Source organism: Rhinoderma darwinii (assembly GCF_050947455.1).
Source record: "Rhinoderma darwinii isolate aRhiDar2 chromosome 5 unlocalized genomic scaffold, aRhiDar2.hap1 SUPER_5_unloc_14, whole genome shotgun sequence".
Lineage (NCBI taxonomy): Eukaryota > Metazoa > Chordata > Amphibia > Anura > Rhinodermatidae > Rhinoderma > Rhinoderma darwinii.
In genome coordinates this window covers 338,339-354,668 of record NW_027461770.1, presented here as the reverse complement: position 1 = coordinate 354,668, position 16,330 = coordinate 338,339, and the positions used below count along the sequence as shown (strand labels likewise).

General features: G+C 47.9%; 11 non-coding genes across 11 annotated transcripts; all 11 read right to left on the bottom strand.

The window, feature by feature from the left end:
• Positions 1–998: 998 nt before the first annotated feature.
• On the bottom strand, positions 999–1,189 carry LOC142685563 (U2 spliceosomal RNA). Its single transcript, XR_012855031.1, has one exon. It is a non-coding gene; the product is annotated as a U2 spliceosomal RNA (small nuclear RNA).
• Positions 1,190–2,493: 1,304 nt separating this feature from the next.
• On the bottom strand, positions 2,494–2,684 carry LOC142685562 (U2 spliceosomal RNA). Its single transcript, XR_012855030.1, has one exon. It is a non-coding gene; the product is annotated as a U2 spliceosomal RNA (small nuclear RNA).
• Positions 2,685–3,976: 1,292 nt separating this feature from the next.
• On the bottom strand, positions 3,977–4,167 carry LOC142685560 (U2 spliceosomal RNA). Its single transcript, XR_012855029.1, has one exon. It is a non-coding gene; the product is annotated as a U2 spliceosomal RNA (small nuclear RNA).
• A 1,276-nt stretch (positions 4,168–5,443) lies between these two features.
• On the bottom strand, positions 5,444–5,634 carry LOC142685559 (U2 spliceosomal RNA). The gene has a single exon (XR_012855028.1). It is a non-coding gene; the product is annotated as a U2 spliceosomal RNA (small nuclear RNA).
• A 1,284-nt stretch (positions 5,635–6,918) lies between these two features.
• On the bottom strand, positions 6,919–7,109 carry LOC142685625 (U2 spliceosomal RNA). Its single transcript, XR_012855088.1, has one exon. It is a non-coding gene; the product is annotated as a U2 spliceosomal RNA (small nuclear RNA).
• Positions 7,110–8,381: 1,272 nt separating this feature from the next.
• On the bottom strand, positions 8,382–8,572 carry LOC142685558 (U2 spliceosomal RNA). The gene has a single exon (XR_012855027.1). It is a non-coding gene; the product is annotated as a U2 spliceosomal RNA (small nuclear RNA).
• Positions 8,573–9,848: 1,276 nt separating this feature from the next.
• On the bottom strand, positions 9,849–10,039 carry LOC142685557 (U2 spliceosomal RNA). Its single transcript, XR_012855026.1, has one exon. It is a non-coding gene; the product is annotated as a U2 spliceosomal RNA (small nuclear RNA).
• Positions 10,040–11,327: 1,288 nt separating this feature from the next.
• LOC142685556 (U2 spliceosomal RNA) lies at positions 11,328–11,518 on the bottom strand. The gene has a single exon (XR_012855025.1). It is a non-coding gene; the product is annotated as a U2 spliceosomal RNA (small nuclear RNA).
• Positions 11,519–12,802: 1,284 nt separating this feature from the next.
• Positions 12,803–12,993, bottom strand: LOC142685624 (U2 spliceosomal RNA). The gene has a single exon (XR_012855087.1). It is a non-coding gene; the product is annotated as a U2 spliceosomal RNA (small nuclear RNA).
• A 1,272-nt stretch (positions 12,994–14,265) lies between these two features.
• Positions 14,266–14,456, bottom strand: LOC142685555 (U2 spliceosomal RNA). The gene has a single exon (XR_012855024.1). It is a non-coding gene; the product is annotated as a U2 spliceosomal RNA (small nuclear RNA).
• Positions 14,457–15,744: 1,288 nt separating this feature from the next.
• LOC142685553 (U2 spliceosomal RNA) lies at positions 15,745–15,935 on the bottom strand. The gene has a single exon (XR_012855022.1). It is a non-coding gene; the product is annotated as a U2 spliceosomal RNA (small nuclear RNA).
• Positions 15,936–16,330: the final 395 nt, after the last annotated feature.

Sequence of the window (16,330 nt, the reverse complement as noted above, 5' to 3'; positions counted from 1 at the left end):
TTCCTTCACACCTTGTATCAGCTGTAATCCAGTCCAGTCCAGTGCTGCCTGCTGAGCAGCACTGACCAACACTGCCTGGGCCCAGGCTTTTATCTCTGAGGCCCCATTATGATGTCAGAAAGCTGGCTCTGGAATCCTGAGGGCTCCACTATGACACGTGCAAAGTTCCGTCTGAACTTTATATAAGACGGTGAGGCTCAGTCAGTCACTCAGTGTTGCCTGAGAGGGCAACACTGCAACAGCCGGCCGCCAGGCTGTCTTTTTTTTGCACAGCTAGTTGCCTCCAGGAGGCCACAAGAGGGAGACAAGGGACTGCAAAATGGAAAATAGGCATCCACCAACTTTACAGACAACTTCTCCTTGCTCCTACAACCTCCATCCTTGCACAGTTTGTTATTCTTCTAGGTAACATAGTAACAAATCCAAATTGCTGCTCTCTTTGTAGGCAAGCAAGGCTTTGTTGCAACTGCAATTCTTACTTCTTCTTGAAATGTAGGGACGACAGTACATTCCATCACATCCATCTAGTGTACACAGGTAGGTCCATTGTGGCGGGCAGGCGAGCGGGCGGGCTGCTTTATTGGCTGTTTGCTGTTCCCCTACTCCACTCCACTATTTGACTGTTGTGCTGCATCAATCAATCAATCAATCAATCAATCAATCAATCAATCAATCAATCAATCAATCAATCAATCAATCAGTGGCTGGCTCAGGTGCAGCTCTTTAACTTACCTAAAAGGGAGGGCGGAGAGAAGACAAGGAAGGTGAATGAGGTGTTCCAATGTGAAATGCCGGAAACACAGAAACACAGACGACACACAACAAGAGGTGGCAATCTATTCATTAATTGCATTTAATCAATGAGCTCATTATCACTCATGCATTGTCCAACAGGTGTTGAAATAATGGGATTAAAAGGGGAGATCCCTTCAGAAAGACAGAAACAATAGCAAAGACAAAAAACACTTTTGGAATCTGCTTTTAGTCAACACATAAGGAAAGGGTGCACCGGTCCTGGAAATACTGCAATACCAGGTCAATGCGTGGAGTGGACAGAGCAAGCTCTATTTCCATCTCCCTGTTCTAAAAATCCATTTAATATATGGTCCCCAGATAGGGGACGTATCAGATATTAAACTGATAAGAACAGATACTACACTTGATCTTAGCCAAAAGGCCGAGAAGCGATAACCCGAACGGGCCGCGCGTTGCCCGAGCCTGCCCGATACTGCTGTTCAGCCCTTGCAGCGATTCAGCCTACTTCTAGGCAATTCCATGGGGCCCTGCAGGCTCACACACTCACAGCTACACGGGAGGTGAATAAAGGCCGGAGAGGAAGCCAGACAGGATTTGCTTCTTTTGCTTGCACCACAATGCAGTGCTGAAAGAGGAGGAATCTACATAAAAACGCCTTCCTGGCAACGCCCAAATGCCCTGCTGCCATGCAGATAAACACTGGCAGCGGCAGCAAGTGCATGCCCACAGCCACCCCTTGTTCCTTCACACCTTGTATCAGCTGTAATCCAGTCCAGTCCAGTGCTGCCTGCTGAGCAGCACTGACCAACACTGCCTGGGCCCAGGCTTTTATCTCTGAGGCCCCATTATGATGTCAGAAAGCTGGCTCTGGAATCCTGAGGGCTCCACTATGACACGTGCAAAGTTCCGTCTGAACTTTATATAAGACGGTGAGGCTCAGTCAGTCACTCAGTGTTGCCTGAGAGGGCAACACTGCAACAGCCGGCCGCCAGGCTGTCTTTTTTTTGCACAGCTAGTTGCCTCCAGGAGGCCACAAGAGGGAGACAAGGGACTGCAAAATGGAAAATAGGCATCCACCAACTTTACAGACAACTTCTCCTTGCTCCTACAACCTCCATCCTTGCACAGTTTGTTATTCTTCTAGGTAACATAGTAACAAATCCAAATTGCTGCTCTCTTTGCAGGCAAGCAAGGCTTTGTTGCAACTGCAATTCTTACTTCTTCTTGAAATGTAGGGACGACAGTACATTCCATCACATCCATCTAGTGTACACAGGTAGGTCCATTGTGGCGGGCAGGCGAGCGGGCGGCCTGCTTTATTGGCTGTTTGCTGTTCCCCTACTCCACTCCACTATTTGACTGTTGTGCTGCATCAATCAATCAATCAATCAATCAATCAATCAATCAATCAATCAATCAATCAATCAATCAATCAATCAGTGGCTGGCTCAGGTGCAGCTCTTTAACTTACCTAAAAGGGAGGGCAGAGAGAAGACAAGGAAGGTGAATGAGGTGTTCCAATGTGAAATGCCGGAAACACAGAAACACAGATGACACACAACAAGAGGTGGCAATCTATTCATTAATTGCATTTAATCAATGAGCTCATTATCACTCATGCATTGTCCAACAGGTGTTGAAATAATGGGATTAAAAGGGGAGATCCCTTCAGAAAGACAGAAACAATAGCAAAGACAAAAAACACTTTTGGAATCTGCTTTTAGTCAACACATAAGGAAAGGGTGCACCGGTCCTGGAAATACTGCAATACCAGGTCAATGCGTGGAGTGGACAGAGCAAGCTCTATTTCCATCTCCCTGTTCTAAAAATCCATTTAATATATGGTCCCCAGATAGGGGACGTATCAGATATTAAACTGATAAGAACAGATACTACACTTGATCTTAGCCAAAAGGCCGAGAAGCGATAACCCGAACGGGCCGCGCGTTGCCCGAGCCTGCCCGATACTGCTGTTCAGCCCTTGCAGCGATTCAGCCTACTTCTAGGCAATTCCATGGGGCCCTGCAGGCTCACACACTCACAGCTACACGGGAGGTGAATAAAGGCCGGAGAGGAAGCCAGACAGGATTTGCTTCTTTTGCTTGCACCACAATGCAGTGCTGAAAGAGGAGGAATCTACATAAAAACGCCTTCCTGGCAACGCCCAAATGCCCTGCTGCCATGCAGATAAACACTGGCAGCGGCAGCAAGTGCATGCCCACAGCCACCCCTTGTTCCTTCACACCTTGTATCAGCTGTAATCCAGTCCAGTCCAGTGCTGCCTGCTGAGCAGCACTGACCAACACTGCCTGGGCCCAGGCTTTTATCTCTGAGGCCCCATTATGATGTCAGAAAGCTGGCTCTGGAATCCTGAGGGCTCCACTATGACACGTGCAAAGTTCCGTCTGAACTTTATATAAGACGGTGAGGCTCAGTCAGTCACTCAGTGTTGCCTGAGAGGGCAACACTGCAACAGCCGGCCGCCAGGCTGTCTTTTTTTTGCACAGCTAGTTGCCTCCAGGAGGCCACAAGAGGGAGACAAGGGACTGCAAAATGGAAAATAGGCATCCACCAACTTTACAGACAACTTCTCCTTGCTCCTACAACCTCCATCCTTGCACAGTTTGTTATTCTTCTAGGTAACATAGTAACAAATCCAAATTGCTGCTCTCTTTGTAGGCAAGCAAGGCTTTGTTGCAACTGCAATTCTTACTTCTTCTTGAAATGTAGGGACGACAGTACATTCCATCACATCCATCTAGTGTACACAGGTAGGTCCATTGTGGCGGGCAGGCGAGCGGGCGGGCTGCTTTATTGGCTGTTTGCTGTTCCCCTACTCCACTCCACTATTTGACTGTTGTGCTGCATCAATCAATCAATCAATCAATCAATCAATCAATCAATCAATCAATCAATCAATCAGTGGCTGGCTCAGGTGCAGCTCTTTAACTTACCTAAAAGGGAGGGCGGAGAGAAGACAAGGAAGGTGAATGAGGTGTTCCAATGTGAAATGCCGGAAACACAGAAACACAGACGACACACAACAAGAGGTGGCAATCTATTCATTAATTGCATTTAATCAATGAGCTCATTATCACTCATGCATTGTCCAACAGGTGTTGAAATAATGGGATTAAAAGGGGAGATCCCTTCAGAAAGACAGAAACAATAGCAAAGACAAAAAACACTTTTGGAATCTGCTTTTAGTCAACACATAAGGAAAGGGTGCACCGGTCCTGGAAATACTGCAATACCAGGTCAATGCGTGGAGTGGACAGAGCAAGCTCTATTTCCATCTCCCTGTTCTAAAAATCCATTTAATATATGGTCCCCAGATAGGGGACGTATCAGATATTAAACTGATAAGAACAGATACTACACTTGATCTTAGCCAAAAGGCCGAGAAGCGATAACCCGAACGGGCCGCGCGTTGCCCGAGCCTGCCCGATACTGCTGTTCAGCCCTTGCAGCGATTCAGCCTACTTCTAGGCAATTCCATGGGGCCCTGCAGGCTCACACACTCACAGCTACACGGGAGGTGAATAAAGGCCGGAGAGGAAGCCAGACAGGATTTGCTTCTTTTGCTTGCACCACAATGCAGTGCTGAAAGAGGAGGAATCTACATAAAAACGCCTTCCTGGCAACGCCCAAATGCCCTGCTGCCATGCAGATAAACACTGGCAGCGGCAGCAAGTGCATGCCCACAGCCACCCCTTGTTCCTTCACACCTTGTATCAGCTGTAATCCAGTCCAGTCCAGTGCTGCCTGCTGAGCAGCACTGACCAACACTGCCTGGGCCCAGGCTTTTATCTCTGAGGCCCCATTATGATGTCAGAAAGCTGGCTCTGGAATCCTGAGGGCTCCACTATGACACGTGCAAAGTTCCGTCTGAACTTTATATAAGACGGTGAGGCTCAGTCAGTCACTCAGTGTTGCCTGAGAGGGCAACACTGCAACAGCCGGCCGCCAGGCTGTCTTTTTTTTGCACAGCTAGTTGCCTCCAGGAGGCCACAAGAGGGAGACAAGGGACTGCAAAATGGAAAATAGGCATCCACCAACTTTACAGACAACTTCTCCTTGCTCCTACAACCTCCATCCTTGCACAGTTTGTTATTCTTCTAGGTAACATAGTAACAAATCCAAATTGCTGCTCTCTTTGTAGGCAAGCAAGGCCTTGTTGCAACTGCAATTCTTACTTCTTCTTGAAATGTAGGGACGATAGTACATTCCATCACATCCATCTAGTGTACACAGGTAGGTCCATTGTGGCGGGCAGGCGAGCGGGCGGGCTGCTTTATTGGCTGTTTGCTGTTCCCCTACTCCACTCCACTATTTGACTGTTGTGCTGCATCAATCAATCAATCAATCAATCAATCAATCAATCAATCAGTGGCTGGCTCAGGTGCAGCTCTTTAACTTACCTAAAAGGGAGGGCGGAGAGAAGACAAGGAAGGTGAATGAGGTGTTCCAATGTGAAATGCCGGAAACACAGAAACACAGACGACACACAACAAGAGGTGGCAATCTATTCATTAATTGCATTTAATCAATGAGCTCATTATCACTCATGCATTGTCCAACAGGTGTTGAAATAATGGGATTAAAAGGGGAGATCCCTTCAGAAAGACAGAAACAATAGCAAAGACAAAAAACACTTTTGGAATCTGCTTTTAGTCAACACATAAGGAAAGGGTGCACCGGTCCTGGAAATACTGCAATACCAGGTCAATGCGTGGAGTGGACAGAGCAAGCTCTATTTCCATCTCCCTGTTCTAAAAATCCATTTAATATATGGTCCCCAGATAGGGGACGTATCAGATATTAAACTGATAAGAACAGATACTACACTTGATCTTAGCCAAAAGGCCGAGAAGCGATAACCCGAACGGGCCGCGCGTTGCCCGAGCCTGCCCGATACTGCTGTTCAGCCCTTGCAGCGATTCAGCCTACTTCTAGGCAATTCCATGGGGCCCTGCAGGCTCACACACTCACAGCTACACGGGAGGTGAATAAAGGCCGGAGAGGAAGCCAGACAGGATTTGCTTCTTTTGCTTGCACCACAATGCAGTGCTGAAAGAGGAGGAATCTACATAAAAACGCCTTCCTGGCAACGCCCAAATGCCCTGCTGCCATGCAGATAAACACTGGCAGCGGCAGCAAGTGCATGCCCACAGCCACCCCTTGTTCCTTCACACCTTGTATCAGCTGTAATCCAGTCCAGTCCAGTGCTGCCTGCTGAGCAGCACTGACCAACACTGCCTGGGCCCAGGCTTTTATCTCTGAGGCCCCATTATGATGTCAGAAAGCTGGCTCTGGAATCCTGAGGGCTCCACTATGACACGTGCAAAGTTCCGTCTGAACTTTATATAAGACGGTGAGGCTCAGTCAGTCACTCAGTGTTGCCTGAGAGGGCAACACTGCAACAGCCGGCCGCCAGGCTGTCTTTTTTTTGCACAGCTAGTTGCCTCCAGGAGGCCACAAGAGGGAGACAAGGGACTGCAAAATGGAAAATAGGCATCCACCAACTTTACAGACAACTTCTCCTTGCTCCTACAACCTCCATCCTTGCACAGTTTGTTATTCTTCTAGGTAACATAGTAACAAATCCAAATTGCTGCTCTCTTTGTAGGCAAGCAAGGCTTTGTTGCAACTGCAATTCTTACTTCTTCTTGAAATGTAGGGACGATAGTACATTCCATCACATCCATCTAGTGTACACAGGTAGGTCCATTGTGGCGGGCAGGCGAGCGGGCGGGCTGCTTTATTGGCTGTTTGCTGTTCCCCTACTCCACTCCACTATTTGACTGTTGTGCTGCATCAATCAATCAATCAATCAATCAATCAATCAATCAATCAATCAATCAGTGGCTGGCTCAGGTGCAGCTCTTTAACTTACCTAAAAGGGAGGGCGGAGAGAAGACAAGGAAGGTGAATGAGGTGTTCCAATGTGAAATGCCGGAAACACAGAAACACAGACGACACACAACAAGAGGTGGCAATCTATTCATTAATTGCATTTAATCAATGAGCTCATTATCACTCATGCATTGTCCAACAGGTGTTGAAATAATGGGATTAAAAGGGGAGATCCCTTCAGAAAGACAGAAACAATAGCAAAGACAAAAAACACTTTTGGAATCTGCTTTTAGTCAACACATAAGGAAAGGGTGCACCGGTCCTGGAAATACTGCAATACCAGGTCAATGCGTGGAGTGGACAGAGCAAGCTCTATTTCCATCTCCCTGTTCTAAAAATCCATTTGATATATGGTCCCCAGATAGGGGACGTATCAGATATTAAACTGATAAGAACAGATACTACACTTGATCTTAGCCAAAAGGCCGAGAAGCGATAACCCGAACGGGCCGCGCGTTGCCCGAGCCTGCCCGATACTGCTGTTCAGCCCTTGCAGCGATTCAGCCTACTTCTAGGCAATTCCATGGGGCCCTGCAGGCTCACACACTCACAGCTACACGGGAGGTGAATAAAGGCCGGAGAGGAAGCCAGACAGGATTTGCTTCTTTTGCTTGCACCACAATGCAGTGCTGAAAGAGGAGGAATCTACATAAAAACGCCTTCCTGGCAACGCCCAAATGCCCTGCTGCCATGCAGATAAACACTGGCAGCGGCAGCAAGTGCATGCCCACAGCCACCCCTTGTTCCTTCACACCTTGTATCAGCTGTAATCCAGTCCAGTCCAGTGCTGCCTGCTGAGCAGCACTGACCAACACTGCCTGGGCCCAGGCTTTTATCTCTGAGGCCCCATTATGATGTCAGAAAGCTGGCTCTGGAATCCTGAGGGCTCCACTATGACACGTGCAAAGTTCCGTCTGAACTTTATATAAGACGGTGAGGCTCAGTCAGTCACTCAGTGTTGCCTGAGAGGGCAACACTGCAACAGCCGGCCGCCAGGCTGTCTTTTTTTTGCACAGCTAGTTGCCTCCAGGAGGCCACAAGAGGGAGACAAGGGACTGCAAAATGGAAAATAGGCATCCACCAACTTTACAGACAACTTCTCCTTGCTCCTACAACCTCCATCCTTGCACAGTTTGTTATTCTTCTAGGTAACATAGTAACAAATCCAAATTGCTGCTCTCTTTGTAGGCAAGCAAGGCTTTGTTGCAACTGCAATTCTTACTTCTTCTTGAAATGTAGGGACGACAGTACATTCCATCACATCCATCTAGTGTACACAGGTAGGTCCATTGTGGCGGGCAGGCGAGCGGGCGGGCTGCTTTATTGGCTGTTTGCTGTTCCCCTACTCCACTCCACTATTTGACTGTTGTGCTGCATCAATCAATCAATCAATCAATCAATCAATCAATCAGTGGCTGGCTCAGGTGCAGCTCTTTAACTTACCTAAAAGGGAGGGCGGAGAGAAGACAAGGAAGGTGAATGAGGTGTTCCAATGTGAAATGCCGGAAACACAGAAACACAGACGACACACAACAAGAGGTGGCAATCTATTCATTAATTGCATTTAATCAATGAGCTCATTATCACTCATGCATTGTCCAACAGGTGTTGAAATAATGGGATTAAAAGGGGAGATCCCTTCAGAAAGACAGAAACAATAGCAAAGACAAAAAACACTTTTGGAATCTGCTTTTAGTCAACACATAAGGAAAGGGTGCACCGGTCCTGGAAATACTGCAATACCAGGTCAATGCGTGGAGTGGACAGAGCAAGCTCTATTTCCATCTCCCTGTTCTAAAAATCCATTTAATATATGGTCCCCAGATAGGGGACGTATCAGATATTAAACTGATAAGAACAGATACTACACTTGATCTTAGCCAAAAGGCCGAGAAGCGATAACCCGAACGGGCCGCGCGTTGCCCGAGCCTGCCCGATACTGCTGTTCAGCCCTTGCAGCGATTCAGCCTACTTCTAGGCAATTCCATGGGGCCCTGCAGGCTCACACACTCACAGCTACACGGGAGGTGAATAAAGGCCGGAGAGGAAGCCAGACAGGATTTGCTTCTTTTGCTTGCACCACAATGCAGTGCTGAAAGAGGAGGAATCTACATAAAAACGCCTTCCTGGCAACGCCCAAATGCCCTGCTGCCATGCAGATAAACACTGGCAGCGGCAGCAAGTGCATGCCCACAGCCACCCCTTGTTCCTTCACACCTTGTATCAGCTGTAATCCAGTCCAGTCCAGTGCTGCCTGCTGAGCAGCACTGACCAACACTGCCTGGGCCCAGGCTTTTATCTCTGAGGCCCCATTATGATGTCAGAAAGCTGGCTCTGGAATCCTGAGGGCTCCACTATGACACGTGCAAAGTTCCGTCTGAACTTTATATAAGACGGTGAGGCTCAGTCAGTCACTCAGTGTTGCCTGAGAGGGCAACACTGCAACAGCCGGCCGCCAGGCTGTCTTTTTTTTGCACAGCTAGTTGCCTCCAGGAGGCCACAAGAGGGAGACAAGGGACTGCAAAATGGAAAATAGGCATCCACCAACTTTACAGACAACTTCTCCTTGCTCCTACAACCTCCATCCTTGCACAGTTTGTTATTCTTCTAGGTAACATAGTAACAAATCCAAATTGCTGCTCTCTTTGTAGGCAAGCAAGGCTTTGTTGCAACTGCAATTCTTACTTCTTCTTGAAATGTAGGGACGACAGTACATTCCATCACATCCATCTAGTGTACACAGGTAGGTCCATTGTGGCGGGCAGGCGAGCGGGCGGGCTGCTTTATTGGCTGTTTGCTGTTCCCCTACTCCACTCCACTATTTGACTGTTGTGCTGCATCAATCAATCAATCAATCAATCAATCAATCAATCAATCAGTGGCTGGCTCAGGTGCAGCTCTTTAACTTACCTAAAAGGGAGGGCAGAGAGAAGACAAGGAAGGTGAATGAGGTGTTCCAATGTGAAATGCCGGAAACACAGAAACACAGACGACACACAACAAGAGGTGGCAATCTATTCATTAATTGCATTTAATCAATGAGCTCATTATCACTCATGCATTGTCCAACAGGTGTTGAAATAATGGGATTAAAAGGGGAGATCCCTTCAGAAAGACAGAAACAATAGCAAAGACAAAAAACACTTTTGGAATCTGCTTTTAGTCAACACATAAGGAAAGGGTGCACCGGTCCTGGAAATACTGCAATACCAGGTCAATGCGTGGAGTGGACAGAGCAAGCTCTATTTCCATCTCCCTGTTCTAAAAATCCATTTAATATATGGTCCCCAGATAGGGGACGTATCAGATATTAAACTGATAAGAACAGATACTACACTTGATCTTAGCCAAAAGGCCGAGAAGCGATAACCCGAACGGGCCGCGCGTTGCCCGAGCCTGCCCGATACTGCTGTTCAGCCCTTGCAGCGATTCAGCCTACTTCTAGGCAATTCCATGGGGCCCTGCAGGCTCACACACTCACAGCTACACGGGAGGTGAATAAAGGCCGGAGAGGAAGCCAGACAGGATTTGCTTCTTTTGCTTGCACCACAATGCAGTGCTGAAAGAGGAGGAATCTACATAAAAACGCCTTCCTGGCAACGCCCAAATGCCCTGCTGCCATGCAGATAAACACTGGCAGCGGCAGCAAGTGCATGCCCACAGCCACCCCTTGTTCCTTCACACCTTGTATCAGCTGTAATCCAGTCCAGTCCAGTGCTGCCTGCTGAGCAGCACTGACCAACACTGCCTGGGCCCAGGCTTTTATCTCTGAGGCCCCATTATGATGTCAGAAAGCTGGCTCTGGAATCCTGAGGGCTCCACTATGACACGTGCAAAGTTCCGTCTGAACTTTATATAAGACGGTGAGGCTCAGTCAGTCACTCAGTGTTGCCTGAGAGGGCAACACTGCAACAGCCGGCCGCCAGGCTGTCTTTTTTTTGCACAGCTAGTTGCCTCCAGGAGGCCACAAGAGGGAGACAAGGGACTGCAAAATGGAAAATAGGCATCCACCAACTTTACAGACAACTTCTCCTTGCTCCTACAACCTCCATCCTTGCACAGTTTGTTATTCTTCTAGGTAACATAGTAACAAATCCAAATTGCTGCTCTCTTTGTAGGCAAGCAAGGCCTTGTTGCAACTGCAATTCTTACTTCTTCTTGAAATGTAGGGACGATAGTACATTCCATCACATCCATCTAGTGTACACAGGTAGGTCCATTGTGGCGGGCAGGCGAGCGGGCGGGCTGCTTTATTGGCTGTTTGCTGTTCCCCTACTCCACTCCACTATTTGACTGTTGTGCTGCATCAATCAATCAATCAATCAATCAATCAATCAATCAATCAATCAATCAATCAGTGGCTGGCTCAGGTGCAGCTCTTTAACTTACCTAAAAGGGAGGGCGGAGAGAAGACAAGGAAGGTGAATGAGGTGTTCCAATGTGAAATGCCGGAAACACAGAAACACAGACGACACACAACAAGAGGTGGCAATCTATTCATTAATTGCATTTAATCAATGAGCTCATTATCACTCATGCATTGTCCAACAGGTGTTGAAATAATGGGATTAAAAGGGGAGATCCCTTCAGAAAGACAGAAACAATAGCAAAGACAAAAAACACTTTTGGAATCTGCTTTTAGTCAACACATAAGGAAAGGGTGCACCGGTCCTGGAAATACTGCAATACCAGGTCAATGCGTGGAGTGGACAGAGCAAGCTCTATTTCCATCTCCCTGTTCTAAAAATCCATTTAATATATGGTCCCCAGATAGGGGACGTATCAGATATTAAACTGATAAGAACAGATACTACACTTGATCTTAGCCAAAAGGCCGAGAAGCGATAACCCGAACGGGCCGCGCGTTGCCCGAGCCTGCCCGATACTGCTGTTCAGCCCTTGCAGCGATTCAGCCTACTTCTAGGCAATTCCATGGGGCCCTGCAGGCTCACACACTCACAGCTACACGGGAGGTGAATAAAGGCCGGAGAGGAAGCCAGACAGGATTTGCTTCTTTTGCTTGCACCACAATGCAGTGCTGAAAGAGGAGGAATCTACATAAAAACGCCTTCCTGGCAACGCCCAAATGCCCTGCTGCCATGCAGATAAACACTGGCAGCGGCAGCAAGTGCATGCCCACAGCCACCCCTTGTTCCTTCACACCTTGTATCAGCTGTAATCCAGTCCAGTCCAGTGCTGCCTGCTGAGCAGCACTGACCAACACTGCCTGGGCCCAGGCTTTTATCTCTGAGGCCCCATTATGATGTCAGAAAGCTGGCTCTGGAATCCTGAGGGCTCCACTATGACACGTGCAAAGTTCCGTCTGAACTTTATATAAGACGGTGAGGCTCAGTCAGTCACTCAGTGTTGCCTGAGAGGGCAACACTGCAACAGCCGGCCGCCAGGCTGTCTTTTTTTTGCACAGCTAGTTGCCTCCAGGAGGCCACAAGAGGGAGACAAGGGACTGCAAAATGGAAAATAGGCATCCACCAACTTTACAGACAACTTCTCCTTGCTCCTACAACCTCCATCCTTGCACAGTTTGTTATTCTTCTAGGTAACATAGTAACAAATCCAAATTGCTGCTCTCTTTGTAGGCAAGCAAGGCTTTGTTGCAACTGCAATTCTTACTTCTTCTTGAAATGTAGGGACGATAGTACATTCCATCACATCCATCTAGTGTACACAGGTAGGTCCATTGTGGCGGGCAGGCGAGCGGGCGGGCTGCTTTATTGGCTGTTTGCTGTTCCCCTACTCCACTCCACTATTTGACTGTTGTGCTGCATCAATCAATCAATCAATCAATCAATCAATCAATCAATCAATCAATCAGTGGCTGGCTCAGGTGCAGCTCTTTAACTTACCTAAAAGGGAGGGCGGAGAGAAGACAAGGAAGGTGAATGAGGTGTTCCAATGTGAAATGCCGGAAACACAGAAACACAGACGACACACAACAAGAGGTGGCAATCTATTCATTAATTGCATTTAATCAATGAGCTCATTATCACTCATGCATTGTCCAACAGGTGTTGAAATAATGGGATTAAAAGGGGAGATCCCTTCAGAAAGACAGAAACAATAGCAAAGACAAAAAACACTTTTGGAATCTGCTTTTAGTCAACACATAAGGAAAGGGTGCACCGGTCCTGGAAATACTGCAATACCAGGTCAATGCGTGGAGTGGACAGAGCAAGCTCTATTTCCATCTCCCTGTTCTAAAAATCCATTTGATATATGGTCCCCAGATAGGGGACGTATCAGATATTAAACTGATAAGAACAGATACTACACTTGATCTTAGCCAAAAGGCCGAGAAGCGATAACCCGAACGGGCCGCGCGTTGCCCGAGCCTGCCCGATACTGCTGTTCAGCCCTTGCAGCGATTCAGCCTACTTCTAGGCAATTCCATGGGGCCCTGCAGGCTCACACACTCACAGCTACACGGGAGGTGAATAAAGGCCGGAGAGGAAGCCAGACAGGATTTGCTTCTTTTGCTTGCACCACAATGCAGTGCTGAAAGAGGAGGAATCTACATAAAAACGCCTTCCTGGCAACGCCCAAATGCCCTGCTGCCATGCAGATAAACACTGGCAGCGGCAGCAAGTGCATGCCCACAGCCACCCCTTGTTCCTTCACACCTTGTATCAGCTGTAATCCAGTCCAGTCCAGTGCTGCCTGCTGAGCAGCACTGACCAACACTGCCTGGGCCCAGGCTTTTATCTCTGAGGCCCCATTATGATGTCAGAAAGCTGGCTCTGGAATCCTGAGGGCTCCACTATGACACGTGCAAAGTTCCGTCTGAACTTTATATAAGACGGTGAGGCTCAGTCAGTCACTCAGTGTTGCCTGAGAGGGCAACACTGCAACAGCCGGCCGCCAGGCTGTCTTTTTTTTGCACAGCTAGTTGCCTCCAGGAGGCCACAAGAGGGAGACAAGGGACTGCAAAATGGAAAATAGGCATCCACCAACTTTACAGACAACTTCTCCTTGCTCCTACAACCTCCATCCTTGCACAGTTTGTTATTCTTCTAGGTAACATAGTAACAAATCCAAATTGCTGCTCTCTTTGTAGGCAAGCAAGGCTTTGTTGCAACTGCAATTCTTACTTCTTCTTGAAATGTAGGGACGACAGTACATTCCATCACATCCATCTAGTGTACACAGGTAGGTCCATTGTGGCGGGCAGGCGAGCGGGCGGGCTGCTTTATTGGCTGTTTGCTGTTCCCCTACTCCACTCCACTATTTGACTGTTGTGCTGCATCAATCAATCAATCAATCAATCAATCAATCAATCAGTGGCTGGCTCAGGTGCAGCTCTTTAACTTACCTAAAAGGGAGGGCGGAGAGAAGACAAGGAAGGTGAATGAGGTGTTCCAATGTGAAATGCCGGAAACACAGAAACACAGACGACACACAACAAGAGGTGGCAATCTATTCATTAATTGCATTTAATCAATGAGCTCATTATCACTCATGCATTGTCCAACAGGTGTTGAAATAATGGGATTAAAAGGGGAGATCCCTTCAGAAAGACAGAAACAATAGCAAAGACAAAAAACACTTTTGGAATCTGCTTTTAGTCAACACATAAGGAAAGGGTGCACCGGTCCTGGAAATACTGCAATACCAGGTCAATGCGTGGAGTGGACAGAGCAAGCTCTATTTCCATCTCCCTGTTCTAAAAATCCATTTAATATATGGTCCCCAGATAGGGGACGTATCAGATATTAAACTGATAAGAACAGATACTACACTTGATCTTAGCCAAAAGGCCGAGAAGCGATAACCCGAACGGGCCGCGCGTTGCCCGAGCCTGCCCGATACTGCTGTTCAGCCCTTGCAGCGATTCAGCCTACTTCTAGGCAATTCCATGGGGCCCTGCAGGCTCACACACTCACAGCTACACGGGAGGTGAATAAAGGCCGGAGAGGAAGCCAGACAGGATTTGCTTCTTTTGCTTGCACCACAATGCAGTGCTGAAAGAGGAGGAATCTACATAAAAACGCCTTCCTGGCAACGCCCAAATGCCCTGCTGCCATGCAGATAAACACTGGCAGCGGCAGCAAGTGCATGCCCACAGCCACCCCTTGTTCCTTCACACCTTGTATCAGCTGTAATCCAGTCCAGTCCAGTGCTGCCTGCTGAGCAGCACTGACCAACACTGCCTGGGCCCAGGCTTTTATCTCTGAGGCCCCATTATGATGTCAGAAAGCTGGCTCTGGAATCCTGAGGGCTCCACTATGACACGTGCAAAGTTCCGTCTGAACTTTATATAAGACGGTGAGGCTCAGTCAGTCACTCAGTGTTGCCTGAGAGGGCAACACTGCAACAGCCGGCCGCCAGGCTGTCTTTTTTTTGCACAGCTAGTTGCCTCCAGGAGGCCACAAGAGGGAGACAAGGGACTGCAAAATGGAAAATAGGCATCCACCAACTTTACAGACAACTTCTCCTTGCTCCTACAACCTCCATCCTTGCACAGTTTGTTATTCTTCTAGGTAACATAGTAACAAATCCAAATTGCTGCTCTCTTTGTAGGCAAGCAAGGCTTTGTTGCAACTGCAATTCTTACTTCTTCTTGAAATGTAGGGACGACAGTACATTCCATCACATCCATCTAGTGTACACAGGTAGGTCCATTGTGGCGGGCAGGCGAGCGGGCGGGCTGCTTTATTGGCTGTTTGCTGTTCCCCTACTCCACTCCACTATTTGACTGTTGTGCTGCATCAATCAATCAATCAATCAATCAATCAATCAATCAATCAATCAATCAATCAGTGGCTGGCTCAGGTGCAGCTCTTTAACTTACCTAAAAGGGAGGGCGGAGAGAAGACAAGGAAGGTGAATGAGGTGTTCCAATGTGAAATGCCGGAAACACAGAAACACAGACGACACACAACAAGAGGTGGCAATCTATTCATTAATTGCATTTAATCAATGAGCTCATTATCACTCATGCATTGTCCAACAGGTGTTGAAATAATGGGATTAAAAGGGGAGATCCCTTCAGAAAGACAGAAACAATAGCAAAGACAAAAAACACTTTTGGAATCTGCTTTTAGTCAACACATAAGGAAAGGGTGCACCGGTCCTGGAAATACTGCAATACCAGGTCAATGCGTGGAGTGGACAGAGCAAGCTCTATTTCCATCTCCCTGTTCTAAAAATCCATTTAATATATGGTCCCCAGATAGGGGACGTATCAGATATTAAACTGATAAGAACAGATACTACACTTGATCTTAGCCAAAAGGCCGAGAAGCGATAACCCGAACGGGCCGCGCGTTGCCCGAGCCTGCCCGATACTGCTGTTCAGCCCTTGCAGCGATTCAGCCTACTTCTAGGCAATTCCATGGGGCCCTGCAGGCTCACACACTCACAGCTACACGGGAGGTGAATAAAGGCCGGAGAGGAAGCCAGACAGGATTTGCTTCTTTTGCTTGCACCACAATGCAGTGCTGAAAGAGGAGGAATCTACATAAAAACGCCTTCCTGGCAACGCCCAAATGCCCTGCTGCCATGCAGATAAACACTGGCAGCGGCAGCAAGTGCATGCCCACAGCCACCCCTTGTTCCTTCACACCTTGTATCAGCTGTAATCCAGTCCAGTCCAGTGCTGCCTGCTGAGCAGCACTGACCAACACTGCCTGGGCCCAGGCTT